General features: G+C 35.4%; 1 long non-coding RNA gene across 4 annotated transcripts in view; it reads left to right on the top strand.

Moving 5' to 3' along the window:
- The window catches only part of LOC121016296 (uncharacterized), an 887,083-nt gene that overhangs the window by 174,670 nt on the left and 696,753 nt on the right, over positions 1 to 15,660 (top strand). The window lies entirely within an intron of this gene.

Here is a 15,660-nt window from a genome sequence, read left to right as displayed (position 1 = left end):
GAGTTGATTAAGTGTCTGACTCTGATTTTAGCTAAGGTCAGGACATCACGTTTGTGATTTGAGTCCCATATGGCGCTCTGTGCTGACAGTGTGGAGTCTCCCTGTTAATAAATGTTAAAAATAAACATTAAAAAATACTGCCACTTACTTAGTGGCAAGCACACTACTGATCTCTAGGACTTACCTTTTCTATGAGAATTTTCCTTCATTTGTATTTTGAGAAACATTTTGGCATGTTGATCAAAATTTGCAGCTAGTTCATATATTTGAACACAGAATTTAAAATGAACCTTTGCCCTTTCTTTTTAATCCTTTCTAACATATCACTGCCATGTTGGCACATTGTATGCCTAAAAAAGTATTGGGACTTAATTGATTAAGTCTCAGTTATTAATAGATGGGATTTGGAATTACAGTGGTGTAGCTTTAAACTCAGGGCTGCAATCTCTGAGAGGTGGCAAAGCCCTCATCATGCAAAGACTGTGAGGATCTGGGTGGCATATTTAATATTAGGATTTCTCTCTTCTCTGTAGACTCTAGCAACTAGATGCTTCTACTTGGACATCTCTGTCATCTGAGGTGAATATTCTATTTTGTCCTTCTCAATTAACATCCAGCTTGCTGCCCTGGTTAACTGTCTGATTTGTATCCAAATGTGATTATTGTTGAGACTCAGACCTCCTGTCTACGGCCATACCACCCTGAATCCGCCTGATCTTGTCTGATCTCGGAAGCTAAGCAGGGTCGGGCCTGGCTAGTACTTGGATGGGAGACTCAGACCTCCTAAGGTCTCTTCCTGCATCCTTGAATTGGAATCCTATTTAAAAGTTAACTGGGTCCCTCAGGACAGGAGTCCTTTCTCCTGGAATTCTCTTTCTCCATCCATCTCTTGAATGCCACTCAACATTAAGCCCAGACCCAAACATCATAGTCACAGCAGGGTTATTCCCTCTTCTCCAAACTTTATCACTACACTTCTAAATCAAAGCAAGCCCATTTAATATAATGTCATAATATATGTCTAGGTATGAACATTCCCAACTACATCAGGAGGTCTTCAGGATTCACTCTTTGCCTTTGATCATGAAATGCTGTCAGGCAACGTCAGGTGAACTTGAGTTGCAAATAGAGGAGGAAAACATTGTACAAAAGCATTTGGGAGGCTTAGAAAAATACAAAGAACCCTATAGGATAATTCTGAAAGTTTGTTTTTTCTCTGTGTTTTGATAGAACTTTCTCAAAGGAGAAAAGTAGACATGGTAAGCATTCAAAGCACAGTGAGTAAAGGAGTTAATAATGAATGAGTGAAGTGACTCTTAATGCCATTATAAGGTAATTTTGTAACAATAATTTTTTAAAAAATCCAAAATATGGTACAAGCACATATAATTGTCACTAACATATGTGGACACTGGCCTTCCCCTCTGACCTCTCATTCCTGATTAAATGGATCTTTCTGCCAATACATACAACTTTGTTTTTGTATTGGAGTTATGTTTCCGCTGTTAGAATACTTTTCTAGATCTAAATAATGACCCTGTGTCCAGGTGTGGGATTACTTTACCCCGTAGCAGAACACAGGTCATAGGCTACGTAGCAGGAAAAATGGAAGACACAAATTCTGACACATCTCATTTGTCCAGGGTTAGAAGGATAGTTTTCTAGGTACCTTAAGATACCTGGGTAAATTTGCATAGATACCTCCTTGAAACTTTGCCATTTGGATACCTTGGACGTAGGTAATCTGCTTTTCTTTTTTGACAAAGAATAAAAGTAAGTATTCAGAACATAACCATTAGTCTGCTACCATCTAAATATGTCTAGATCCTTAGGCTTTCCAAATTTCCTCAGCAGAATTCCAAGATAAACTATTAAAAAAATATATCTCACCTAATCACACCCCTTTATCTTTTTGATCTATACATTATTTTTGTTGTGTTCAAAGAAACAGATTCTACCCTAGAAAGAAAAATAAATCAATTCTAGAAAGAAGCAAAAGATGAAGCATTATAATTATGAACTAATCGGTCTTAGAATTAAAATCTTTCTGTCAATCTGGTTCAGTGACCTATGGAAAATTATTTAACTTCTTTTAAACCTGTTCTGTAATAGGAAGATACGATCTGTATCGAAAGATTGTTGTGGGAATTATACAAGGCAAATAAAGAGAGAATTGTGACTGGTATGTAGTAAATGTTCAGTACATGTTTGTTATTATTTTTATTTTTAATGGCTCCCAGGAACAGACAAATACCACAGTATCACCTCATTTGTTACTAAACATATATATATATATATATATACACACACACACACACACACACACACACACGTACATGCATACATACATACTAGAAAACACAGGCTTTGGAATATTAACCACATTCCATTTATCACAACACAAATCTTGTAACTTTTCATTTTAATATAATTTCAAATGTATAGTTAATTGACAAGAGAAGTACCAAGGACTATCATATGTACTCTACTCAGATTGACCAGTTATGTGTATTTTGCTGTTATGATACTTTCACTTTTTTTTTTTTAATTTTCTTTTAAGTGTATTTGTTTTGAGAGACAGAGAGAGCAGAGGAGAGGCAGAGACAGAGGGAGAGAGAGAATCCCAGGTAAGCTCCGTGCTGTCAGTGTTGAGCCCGATGCAGGGCTTGAATTCATAAACTATGAGATCATGACCTGAGCTGAAACCAAGAGTTGGACGCTTAACTGACTGACCCACCCAGGCACCCCATGATTCTTTCTCTTTCTGTCTTTGCATCTGTGAATATACATTTTTCAGAGAATGACATATAATACATTATTTTTATATAATTATTAGTTATATATATTTATTAATAATAATTTAGAAAATACTTATATAATATTTATACACACATTTCCTAAACCTTTTGAGAGTAATTTGTATACATTGTGGTGCATTACTTAAAAAGATATAATGTGTATTTCCTAGGAATCTGAATATTCTCTTACAGAACCAAAATATAATTAAAATCAAGTGGATTATTATTTATACAATTCTATTATCTAATCCATACTCAATATTCAAATTGTATCTATTGTCCTGGTATGTAATTGTAGTTTTTATTTTGATCCACCCCTCACGCCCCCAGTCTTCTTCTTTTTTGATTTTTTTAAATCTCACATCTAAGTTAGTTAGCATATAGTGCAACAATGATTTCAGGAGTAGATTCCTTAATGCCCCTTACCCATTTAGCCCATCCCCCCTCCCACAACCCCTCCTGTAACCCTTTGTTTGTTCTCCACATTAAAGAGTCTCTTATGTTTTGTCCCGCTCCCTGTTTTTATATTATTTTTGCTTCCCTTCCCTTATGTTCATCTGTTTTGTATCTTAAAGTCCTCATATGAGTGAAGTCATATGATATTTGTCTTTCTCTGACTAATTTCACTTAGCATAATACCCTCTAGTTCCATCCACGTAGTTGCAAATGGCAAGATTTCATTCTTTTTGATGGCTGAGGAATACTCCACTGTGTGTGTGTATATATATATATATATATATATATATATATATATATATATATATATGTGTTTCTGTGTATCTCTATATATGATATGATATGGTATGATATGATATGATATAGATAGATATATAGATATAGATACAGATATCTCACATCTTCTTTATCCATTCATCCATTGATGGACATTTGGGCTCTTTCCATACTTTGGCTATTGTTGATAGTGCTTCTATAAACATTGGGGTGCATGTGTCCCTTGGAAACAGCACACCTGTATCCCTTGGATAAACACCTAGTAGTATAATTGCTGGTTTGTAGGGTAGTTCATTTTTAATTTTTTGAGGCACCTGCATACTGTTTTCGAGAGCCTCACACCCCAGTCTAAGAACCTCTATGGTCTCCATTAATTTGGAACTATACTTTAGCTCTTCTTTGTTTTTTCAATTTTTTTTTTAATGACATGGACATTTCGAAGAGTAAATATCATTTATTTTGTAGAATGCCATATATGATTAGACTGTTATACAATTTTGCCAGTAAAACCACAGAATTGATGCTATTCCCTCTTTAGTGTATCTTCTCAGAGGTTCGTGATAGTGGTCAGTATGTCCCATTATTGATTATGTTAATTTTGATTACTATGGTAATTTGTCTGACAGGTTTTTTCACTTTACAGTTGCTAATTTTTTCCTGTATTTAATAAGAGATTTGTGGGAAAATAGTTTGAGAACTCTCATTTCTCACAAAGCCTTCCTGTATTAGTTTTCCCCATTAACATCCATTGATTATTCTTGCCAGGATAAATAACTATTCTGATAATTGCCAAATTATGATTTTCTTATCACAATCTCAGTTATTCCTTCTATCTTTCCTGAAGAGATTTCCATTTTCTATGTATTTATCTGATCTTTCATTTATATATTTATATCAATATGGACATGTAGAATATTATTTTATTCAATGAGTTTAATCCATTACGCTTGGTATTAATTTTGATTCTCATGTTATCTAAAATTTAGCCAGTGCGGATCTCTTCAAGTTGGCTTCTTGTTCTCACATTCTGTGAGCATTCCCTTTTGTTCTGAATCAAAAAGATGTTTCTGCCTTATCCTGCGTGTTCCCATTTCATCCCTGAGATAAGCAATTTTTCCAAGGAGACCAGACTCCTTTTAAGGCAAAATGATATTTTATAGTCAGGACCAGAGCTATAAGTCATTATTACTGGACCATTATTTCATCTAGGCCCTCTCAGTGGCAGAGCTAGGGAGGTGTGTGTTTATGAAGACAGATGTAAGCATGTATCTATTCCTTTATATCTACCTTTATATACTAAAACCATGAGTTGATACTGATATCTCCAATTCCATCCAACACCATAGGGTGCATTTTAGCTTTTCGCCTTTTCATATTTTTAACTCATTTCCCAAATAGTGAGAAACTTGGTTCCCATTTTCCTTACTATATGTGATTATTCTCCCAGCAATACAAAACACAGAAAATAGTTTCAGAACTGCTCTTCCATACCACTGTGAAAAAAAAACCTACTTAACCATAGCTCAGTATTGGTTTATAGCTCTTTTTGTCTTTAGACTGATAGTGTATATTGTAAAGACAAAAATTTTAAAATAAGAGGCTTAATTCTCCATGATTAAAAAAAAAATGGTCAGCAGCACCTGGGTGGCTCCGTCAGTTAAGCATGACCTTTGATTTCAGCTCAGGTCATGATCTCACAGTTCATGGCTTCCAGCCCCACATTGGGCTCGGTGCTGACATTGTAGAGACTGCTTGGGATTCTCTCTCTCCCTCTCTCTCTCTCTGCCCCTCCCTTGCTTGCGTGTTCCCTTTCTCTCTCTCTCTCTCTCTCTCAAAATAAATAAACTTAAAAAAGAAAGAAAAAAAAAAGGACAGAAACAACCCACTTCTCCCTTTTCTTAGGATGTTTTCTTTTGTAAAATTGTTATAAATGTGTGTAAATCTGTTTTTTTTTTTTTAAGATTCTTGTCAGTTTCACAATCTAGGAACATTTTTCTTAAGGTCCTGGGACTATAAACAAATAGGAATTGAAAAAATGCTTTTATACTCCATGGAAAGGCAGTTTCCATGGAAGGGCAGGATCCTAACTTCAGCGGGCACCTGGCTCTAAATGGCAAATTTATCTGCTTTCATAGAGATAGAAGAAATTTATTCTTCTTTTGTATGAGGTCACTTAACTAACAATGATGGTTATCCCAATTACCAGGTAAATGTAAGATGAACTATATGTAATAAACTGTGCAGTCAAGTACTCTTACTTGAGGACTAGTTACTTTTTATCTGGAGAACATGTATGGAATGGGTTGTGTCTGCTTGGTAATTTAAAAAGGTAAAATCTCTTTCTGTCTTGGTGATGTCTAGGGGATTGCCTATGGTACACCTTACACTCTGATTTAACGCTTATTCAATAATAAAACTGTTCTTTTTTCTCCACTACCTTCATGGAGGTTTTGGGGGGGTGAGGAAAAGATTTTGTTTTCAGTTATATTTCCCCGACAATCATCAAAACTGTGTTCAAGTTAGTTAATTCTCACTTCCCCTTAGTGTGGTTGTATATTCACTTGAAATAGAATCAAGTTCATTTATTTCTGTTTACGTTCTATTTTGTTCCCTTTTACTTGTTGATTGTCGAGTATACAAAACATCAGTGAATTCTAAAGTCAATGTTATGTACAAAGTTTTATGCAAAGAAATGTAACCCTACCCGCCTAAATCTTTCAACTTTATTCCTACTCATCCCTGTAGTTAAATAATTTTGTTATATCTGCTTCATGCTTCTGGTGTTTCTGTTTACAAATATGAGCGAATACATACATATTTTCTTATGTCCTCTTCTTTCCTACACAAAAAGTAGCATACTATATATACTTTGCTTTTTGTACTTAATACATATTAAGAAATCGCTCCATATCACTTAAGATCTTCCCCCTCATCTTTCCTAATGAATGCATTATACTAACTGTGTGAACATGCTATATTTTGTTTAACCAATATTTTATATTCGGGCATGTAGGTCATCTACAATATTTTGCAGTGACAAACAATGATAGGAAAAATAACCTTCTGCCTATGCATTTTTATATTGTTAGAGTTGTATCTTCATGGTAAATTCCTGGAAATAGGATTTCTGGCTCAAAAAGTAAATACACACGTAGCTTTACATAGATACTTCAAACTCCTTTCCATAATGGTTGTACTGATTTGCATTCTCACCAACAATATCTGTTTTCCCACAGTCTCACCATTAGAATGTATCGTTAAGCTTTTTAGTTTGTGTCAGTACGGTAGCTTAGAAATGATATCTTGCTACAGTTTTAAATTGCATTTTTAAAATCATGAGTAATGAACATCTTGCAATAGTTGTTAAAGGCCACTTCTGTATATTTTATGTGAATAGTCAATTTATATCTGTTTCCTGTTTTGTTTTGTTTTTAAATTTGGGTTTGCTTTTGTCTCCAACATTTAAAAAGATTTCTTTAACATATTAGTCTTTTATCTGTGATAAATGTTATAAATATCATCTTCCAGATTGTTTTCTTTTGACATTGCTTAAGGTATTTTACAGATTGAGTTCCTCAGGAAGTACACAAAGATTGAGACAGAAATAGGTATATAGGAGGCTTTATTAGGCAATACTCTTGAGTTTAGTAACTATGTAAGGGAAAAGAGAAGTTGAGTCATTGTGTGTTCTCCTCTCTTCTACACCTATATGTCTTTTGCTGTGAATCATTCAGGTATTTTAGAAAGTAAAAACGACAGTCATAAATAACAACATCTAAAATAAAAACAATAAAAGGAAGCATAATATTTGCCTCCATTCTCTGTATCATGGCTATACTTAAAGAAGTGGCAAAAACAGGTGAAAAATCAAGGTAATTTTTAAAGTCGTCTTAGAAAAATTCACAATTTAATCAGAATATTTTAGATGGTCTTGCATCACAGGCAAAAAGGATCAAAGCATTTGGGAAACATAAGAAAATACAAGTAGAAAATTATGAAATTTTTATGATATATTCTTAAAATTTTCCATATTTTAATTTTAAACTTTTCTATTTGATCAGCTTAAATTAAATTGATGAGCTTAAGTCCCAAATTTCCTATCTCTTTTCTTTTGGTCACTGTATATTATTTTATCTCTCAAAAGATTTTAGAAGCAGTTAAAAGAATACCTTTTCAGATAATAAATTGCCCCATAACAACCATAGCTGTTCTTGCCTTTGACAATCTTATAGTCATTTTATTATAATGTAGTAGTAGAAGTCCTGACTCTCACGGACATACTCATTTATATTTATAGATGAAGTCTGTTCAGTTTGGAAACAACAGTAGGATTAACCAAACAGAAAGAAAGAGGCCATCACAAAAACATGCAAAGACCACCAAACAGAGAATTAAATGGCAATAATCAATTGCCTTTATCAACTCATTTGTCTAAATATCTTCAAGCAGGACTGAATCACTGCTAGGACCTGGGATCTGAGGAAAAAAATGATGAAGGTGATCTCTTAACCCCACCATTAGTATTTCCTATGTGCACACCTCTGTGGAAGTACACTCTGGGATTATCCACCTACAGTCTGGGTACAAGTATGGCATATCAGAGTAAGACTGCCTTGGAAATATCTTTCATTTAATTTTTTTTCTCAAAATAACACCTAATTATTTTCTTCTATAATTAAATAAATGGTAAAAATCCTTTAATTTCCTTCCTCAATTTTCATTCTCCTACTCTATAAAATTATCCAACTGGGTATATCCTTCCACATATCCTTCTATGCTCAAAACACCCTCTATATATCCACTCTAATATTCTTTCCATTATCCAGGTCACCTAAAGAAAGATCAGCCTGGGGCAATTCAAATTGTGCACTGAGCCACATTCCTTATTTTATCCAAGTTTATTTAAGTGAAACATAACACACAGTTCATTGAAGAAGAAAATAAGCTACAGAAGGTTGCTCTATAGTTTGCAGTGTGAGAGTAAGGTGTGTAATGTTTTATTTTCCCAATGGTAAGAGTGGTTGAAGTGGAAAGGAGGGAGGTTGACATATGCAATTCTTTCTTCCTTCTCCTTTTCCTGTTTTCCTGTTTTAACAAAATTTCTAGTAGGGTAGCTTTCAGAAAGTCAAGAGACTATCTCAATTCGGAACCTCCTTGGAAGAAAAAGCTTCCAAAATAGATCATGTATGGTAATGCTTGCTGTCTCTTTGGATATTTGGTATTACTACTATTACTACTGATGAAGTTTTGAGGGGTGATGGGGGGTTTGGGAGGTCTGGAGCCAACGGCCGACAAAGAATTCTTAAAGATGTCTTTGGTGCAAAAAAGGCGATTTTATTAAAGCACAGGGATAGGACCCATGGGTCAAAAGAGCTGTCCTGGACCCTGTGGAGAGAATGGTTATATACTGTGGCTTTGGGGAGGTAAAGTCAAGGGGAAGTTTCCAATGGGATTTTCATATACTGAAGAAGACCCGTAGGATAGTGGAGGCCTAGCTATTGTCAAGCTAAAGTTGTTTTTCCCCTCTAGCAAAGACAGTAAGGAGTTCCTGGAGAAATATTTTACTCTGTCAGCCTCAACTATTTGTCAATGGGCAGCAGGTTATAAGGAAATTTAATTTTATCTGCCATTTCCTTCTGCCTTTGTGTCCCACATCACTACTACTACTACAGGAGTACTATTCTCCAAAAATACAGCTCACAATCCTGTTACAATTCCGAATTTATTTTTAAAAGAACACTTTTTAGTAAAACACTTGTACCTGAAGCGACAATATAAAATCACCAGTCCCTGCATATATAGCCAAACACATAGAGCTAGTGATCGAATTTCTCCTGGATGTTGTGGGTGCACTTACTTTAGATAATAATACAAAAGAATACCAGAAATGCCATGGAATTTGAGTTGGGATCATGGAACCTGACCCCAGTTCCTGGACACAGCATCCCCAGAGGTATATCTCCCATGTTTGAGCTTCAATTAGAGTCCTCCCCACTGGCTGTCTGAAGTGACAGTTGAGATCCTGGTAAAATGGTTTCCTAATCACTCTGGCTTCTTTTGTTCAGCTCTTCAACACTGGATGATTAAAACTACTTTGCATTTAATTCAGAAAAAAAAAAAAAAAAAAAAGGCAAATAAAGTCATTTCCAAAGGCCCAGGTGTTCAAGGGCAGAGGAAGGTGCCTGAATCCACAGAGGGCTTGGCATGGCTCTCTTCTGCTAAAGTTGGCCTGAAACCACACAGATGGGTTGTGTGCGAGGTGATAAAATGCTTGGGAAGGTGAAATGACTCCCGAGGAGAGGAGCCGGCAATGGCAAATAAGGCATTAAATTGGCAAAGGAAGTGAAAATTAAAACACACAAACTAACTGGAGCCTCTGAATATATACAACTCCCAGGTGCCCAACAATCTTAAATGACTTAAATGGTTTTCACAGTTTACAATAAGAGGCAAATGTACTTATATGGGTCAGTACTTAAATCGTTTTTTTACTTTATTATTTTTAGGTATATTTTATTAAAGATAATTTTATATTTAACCCCTCAATTTATGTAAAATAAAAGCAGGATATTGCCACAGCCAAAGGAAAAAAAAAAAAAAGCACACAACTGTAGTCAACCTGCAACATATTTTTAAATTAAACTTTATTTGGAGATAATTGTAGATTCACATAGAATTGTTAGAAATAATCCAGGAGATCCTGAATACCTTTTACCAGTTTTCTGCAATGGTATTATCTTACAAAATGATAGTACAATATCACAACAAGGATATTGTTATTGACACAGGCAAGATACAGAAATTTCCATCACCTCGAAGACCCCTGGCCATTCAATGCAGTTAAAATCTCCAGATCAGCAGGTCTTACAACTATTGGCTTAACATATTAAATGAAAAGCACAGTACTAGGGACCAAAATGGGAACATACATATAGAAGAATATGTTGGCTGTTCATGGCACCGAGACTTCTGGGGAGAATTAACATTTAATAAGTATCTTTATGCATCAAGCATATTTATATTATAATTCAATCTTTACAACTTCTTTATTTTTATTTTTATTTTTTTTACAACTTCTTAAGATAGGTATGATTATTATCCCCATTTTATAGATGAGAAAAAATGCAATTCTTTTAGTTAGTAATACACGGAGTTAGAATTGAAATCTGTCTAGACAATATGTGTCAAATGAGATTTGAGAAGAGAGAGATCTCTGGGGGACCCTCAGGATGGATGCTCAGAAATTGTGAAATTTGGATTCCACTCCAAGTGTAGATAAAACCTAATTTGGTGAAAAGAATAGAGATGGGCCCAATTAAAGGAAGAAGAGGTAAAAATGCAAATCGAACCATCAGGTATAATGACTAGAAGTTTGCCTAAAGGGGTTTGTGCAGATTGGTAGGGTGTGACAGAAAGAAATAAAGTAAATATTTGTATTGATTCCATGAGAATAGATTAGGGGAGCCATTATATGAAAATAATAGTGATATAATAAATGAATAAAATAATAATAACAGCTCCTCATGCTGTGGCAAACCACATTCTTGGTGCTTTACATGCATTACCTCAACTATATTGCACAATAACCCTTTACTTTATTTTATTTTATTTTATTTTATTTTATTTTATTTTATTTGATGTTTTTATTTATTTTGAGACAGAGAGACAGAGCCTGAGCAGGGGAGGGGCAGAGAGACAGGGAGATACAGAATCCGAAGCAGGCTCCAGGCTCTGAGCTGTCAGCACAGAGCGCCATGCGGGGCTGCAACTCACGGACTGTGAGATCATGACCTGAGCCGAAGTAGGACGCTTAACTGACTGAGCCACCCAGGCGCCCAATAACCCTTTTCTATAATCACCTCAAACTATGCGGTTACTAAAAATATTGTTACTACAGTTAGTTTAATTGAAATGGTCAGGAGTGCTGGAGCACAAGGAAAAACAGTCAACTCTTAGTATACACTATCTCATTTTCCAGGGTTTTGGAATTCTTGGTCCCACACTTTAATTGTCTGCCTCCTATCCATTTTACTGCTCATCTGCTCTTTCCCCAAAGAAGTGGAAACTTTGAGAGAGGGACTAAGATCGAATCATTGTGTGAACATTGCTTGGATCAACATGTGGACATTTTATTTATTTTTTACTTGCCCCCTCTACACTATTGTATTTCTTGCAAGTAATCTAGCAATGTTCCATTTAATAATGCCGTTTGTGTGTGTGTGTGTGTGTGTGTGTGTGTGTGTGTGTGTTTTATGTCATAGACATTTTTTTGTAATTTCTGATCTTACCAAAGTTGTCAATGGAGGGTTTTTACACCCCTAGGTCAGAACTACCACCTGGCAGCAGAAAATTTTAAGACTTTATAGTTTTAAGTACACTTGAATTTAAAAAGATTTACTTGTGGAAAAACTCTACCTAGAAATCTATGAAAGGGAATAATAATGGCTAATAATTATTAAGCCTATATAAGCCTTTTAAGTCAGGAACTGGTCTAAGCCGGTTGTACACAGTATCTCAATTAATGTTGCACACCAGATCCTTTGTTCCATTTGTCTTACTCATTTTGTTCATTTTGTCTTTCATCTAATTATTGGGTTTTAGGAATTAATCTCTCCCCAAACCACAGAAATGGTCTTGGTATGCACTTTCCTGAATGCATGACCTGTCCCTTCACCTCTTTCCCCCAGACATTTCTTTCTCTGTATAAATTATTTCTCTTAAAATTCACATTCATGCACAGCTCCTCGGACCAACTTTTTAAGCTAGTTTCTAAAAGTTTGATTCCCTGGACTATTGCCTCTGTTCCAGTACAACTTTAAAGCTGTTCATCCATTCTAAACTTTGCTCTGTTCATGGAATATAGCCTTAGGGGCAAGTTGTGCTATTTCTGTGAGTCAAACTTTGCCCTTCAACAAAAGTCAATAGGTACTATCTGCAGACACCTCAGGACATACTTTAGCAAGCTAAATTCAGTCTACTACCATATCAGTAGTAGTTTGTAAACCATGATTTTTACAGAACACAAAAACTCTATTATTAGAAAAGAAGAACAGAAAGAAGTTAAGGAATCAAAATAATAAATAGCTTTCTTCAATCACCCAAGACAGGACTAACAGAGCATACTTTGAGGGTTGCCAAAAGAATTCCCCAAGGAAAGAGAAATGTTACTCCAGACAAAAGCAAATGCCTACAAATGTCCCTTTGCTTAGCGCAAGCATACAGGGTACTCAGTTAAATTTGAATTTCAGATGAATGAGGACCATTTTTAGTGTAAGTCGATTACTGTTGTCTATCTAAAATTCAAATTCAACTGGATGTCCCTATGCCCATATGCTAAATCTGGCAACCCTACTCCAGATATAGGAGTGAGACACTCCCTAGCCCCAGAAACTAACAGGGCAGGTGGCTAGATCTGGGCAATTAAATGTGAATAGAAATAGAGTGTCACCTCCAGACAGACTCTAAAAAGCCTTTCCCAATTTTCCAGTCTCTTCCTCTTCCATGACCAACACAGAGGTTTTATAACATTTCCTATTCTGGAAAATGCAATAAGTAATATTATTTACTAATTGTTGTCCCTTCCTTGCATGCCTTAAAATATTCATAGATTTTCAAAGGATTGAAAAAGCTCCAACTTATGTAATGTTTGCCTTCTATTTTTCTGACTTATATGTAGTATCTTGAATTTTCTTCTTTGAATCTTCCCTTACTGGCCTGGATCCACAGGCCAAATATTGATTCCTTAGGATAGACTATCACACGTGTCCTAGCTCCATCTCAGAATATCGGGGAAGGAGTAACATATTAAAGTCTAAGATCCTAATTATAACATCCATCAAGTCCAAGAAGCTCCTTCCTCAGACTCATGTAAACTAAACTTCTTGATATTAGGTATGTTCAAAGTTATGATGTAAAATATCAGTTATCCAAAGGAAATGAGTACTTTAGGTATAGGACCAAAATAGTGCAAAATAAATACCACACAGAAGGTGAGTAATACTTGCATAGAATATATATTGATTTTTTTTTCACAAAATACCTGAATGAATGAGTCAATGAATGAAATAATGAAATAAAAAGGCACACTTCTTAGAATTAGCCTTTTCAGGCCTGATTTCTTATGTCCATTATAAGAAAACATATTATGCAAATACTATATGTCATCCTTCACTTACCTGCTGCAGAGCGAAGGCTAGGATTTTGAAATAATAGTAATTAAAACATTAAAAATTATAAATAACATCACATCCTTATCTCTGATGAGGGATGAATAGAAATTTGGTGAGTTTTGGAGATCGTAGCAGAGACGTAGCTTGTTTTAGAGTTACATCAGTCTGAAGGGACAATATTTTCCCTTATACTCAGGACTTGAAACATGACCCATTCCTGCAAAACCGATAGAGGTTTGCGTTCCAGCCCGAAGACCACATCTCTGAATTAAAAGTACAAATTTGGAGTGAAGCAAAGCCAGTAAATTAAAGAGAGGTAAAACAAACACAAAACCAAAACACAAAAACAACTCGGCATGGAAGAGCCAGACTACTGAACCCAGTTTAGGAACAGAAAGGAAGTGATAGAGCCTAGATGCCCAAACCAGAACAGGCTAGGATTAAGATGGCAGAGCCACAGCTGAGACAGAGAGAAGAGGGTCTCTGGCTTCCTGTGCTGGTGGTTTTTGCTGATACGACCCTACCTCCAACTTGAATCCTTAGGCATGTGACTGCCTGCCTTAATGGGCTATAAAAGAGGAGAGGTACATTAAAACAAGATGACTCTTGGCTGTTTATATTCCCAACATAAAATATATTTTGAGTTCAGAGTCACATTATGATTTACATGGGCCCTAGACATGTTTGCCTTTGTGGGCTCCTTCCTCCATAAAAAATATAAAGATTATATTTTATAATCACTTTGGTATAAAGAATATATTAATACTACATATTAAAACATTTCCTTTATCCTAAATATACTGTTCTTTCTGATTTTAAAAGAAGTTTAAACATTTTTTTCTGGGCTCCTAAAAGCGCTTTGTGGACTCTTGGTATAGTTTACCTTGCCTTGCCTAATGGATGTCAGACCTGATTATTATTACCTGACTACAATTCTTCTTCTGGATTTTTACCTAAAATAAGAGTTTTGTGGTTTTTTTCCCCTCCCAGAGTCAATCAAATAGCACATTTTTTCAACCTATCTAGACTGTGAATGTGTGTCAAAAGTCGTAAGTGTTGGGGAGGGACAAGCAGCTTTGGCAGGAAAGTGCACTTAATGAGTTTGCTTTCTAGTTGGAGAGCAAGACTTGTGTATGGAAAGCAATTTAAGACAATTCTGAATAGCTAGCCTTGTAGATAATATTTACATGTGATCTCCCCCCATATGTGAGACTTTAAATACCTTTCATGTTGACCACAATCATGGATTATTACTACAATATGGAAATATTCTGAGTTATTGGAAGTCAGAATTTCTTATAAAGACCTGTAATCCTTTAAATCTTGAAGTTGTTGGGTTCATACTCTACATGGCAAAGTTAATCTCCAGCACAGTATGGAAATGCTCACTAATTTCTTCCATGTGAGTTAAAAAGAGGCCCAAGGAACATAGCTGGCTTCAACTCCTCAGTATAAAAGTGGAGGTCCCCTGCCTGGGATTGTAATTAGGATTATCTTTGTCTTGGGTGCTTATCTCTCACCACAGACTCTTCTTAAATGGGAAACTCAGCTATCTGGAGGCCAACAGCAAGCTAAGTCATTACTCAAAATTCATTGTCCATCCCTGGGTAATTTCCTGATTAGACAATTGATTGAGTGCCAGCTGGTTTTGACCTGAATTTTCTTGAGAATTTATTCCTGCCTCCTAATCCTTCTGAGTATTATTTGACATCAGCTTGGTGGATTAGATTTGCTAATGCTTCTTAGATTTAGATTTTGAGACTGGTGGGCTTTTTTTTTTCTTTTTTTTTTTTTCTTTTGAGTTCTTCTCTCACCCTAACAAATAGGTATAACCAGTAAGTCAGGGAATGGAAGTGGAGTGGGAGGAGGTCTAATTCATTCACTAATTCATTTGTAAGGCATTTTGCAATAAAGTATTTCCCCTAATTCCTGTAATACTTCTATGAATGGGTTACCCTTCT

The sequence above is a fragment of the Herpailurus yagouaroundi genome, unplaced genomic scaffold (assembly GCF_014898765.1).
Source record: "Herpailurus yagouaroundi ecotype Mexico unplaced genomic scaffold, PumYag 210, whole genome shotgun sequence".
NCBI lineage: Eukaryota > Metazoa > Chordata > Mammalia > Carnivora > Felidae > Herpailurus > Herpailurus yagouaroundi.
This window is presented reverse-complemented; position numbering and strand designations above follow the sequence as displayed.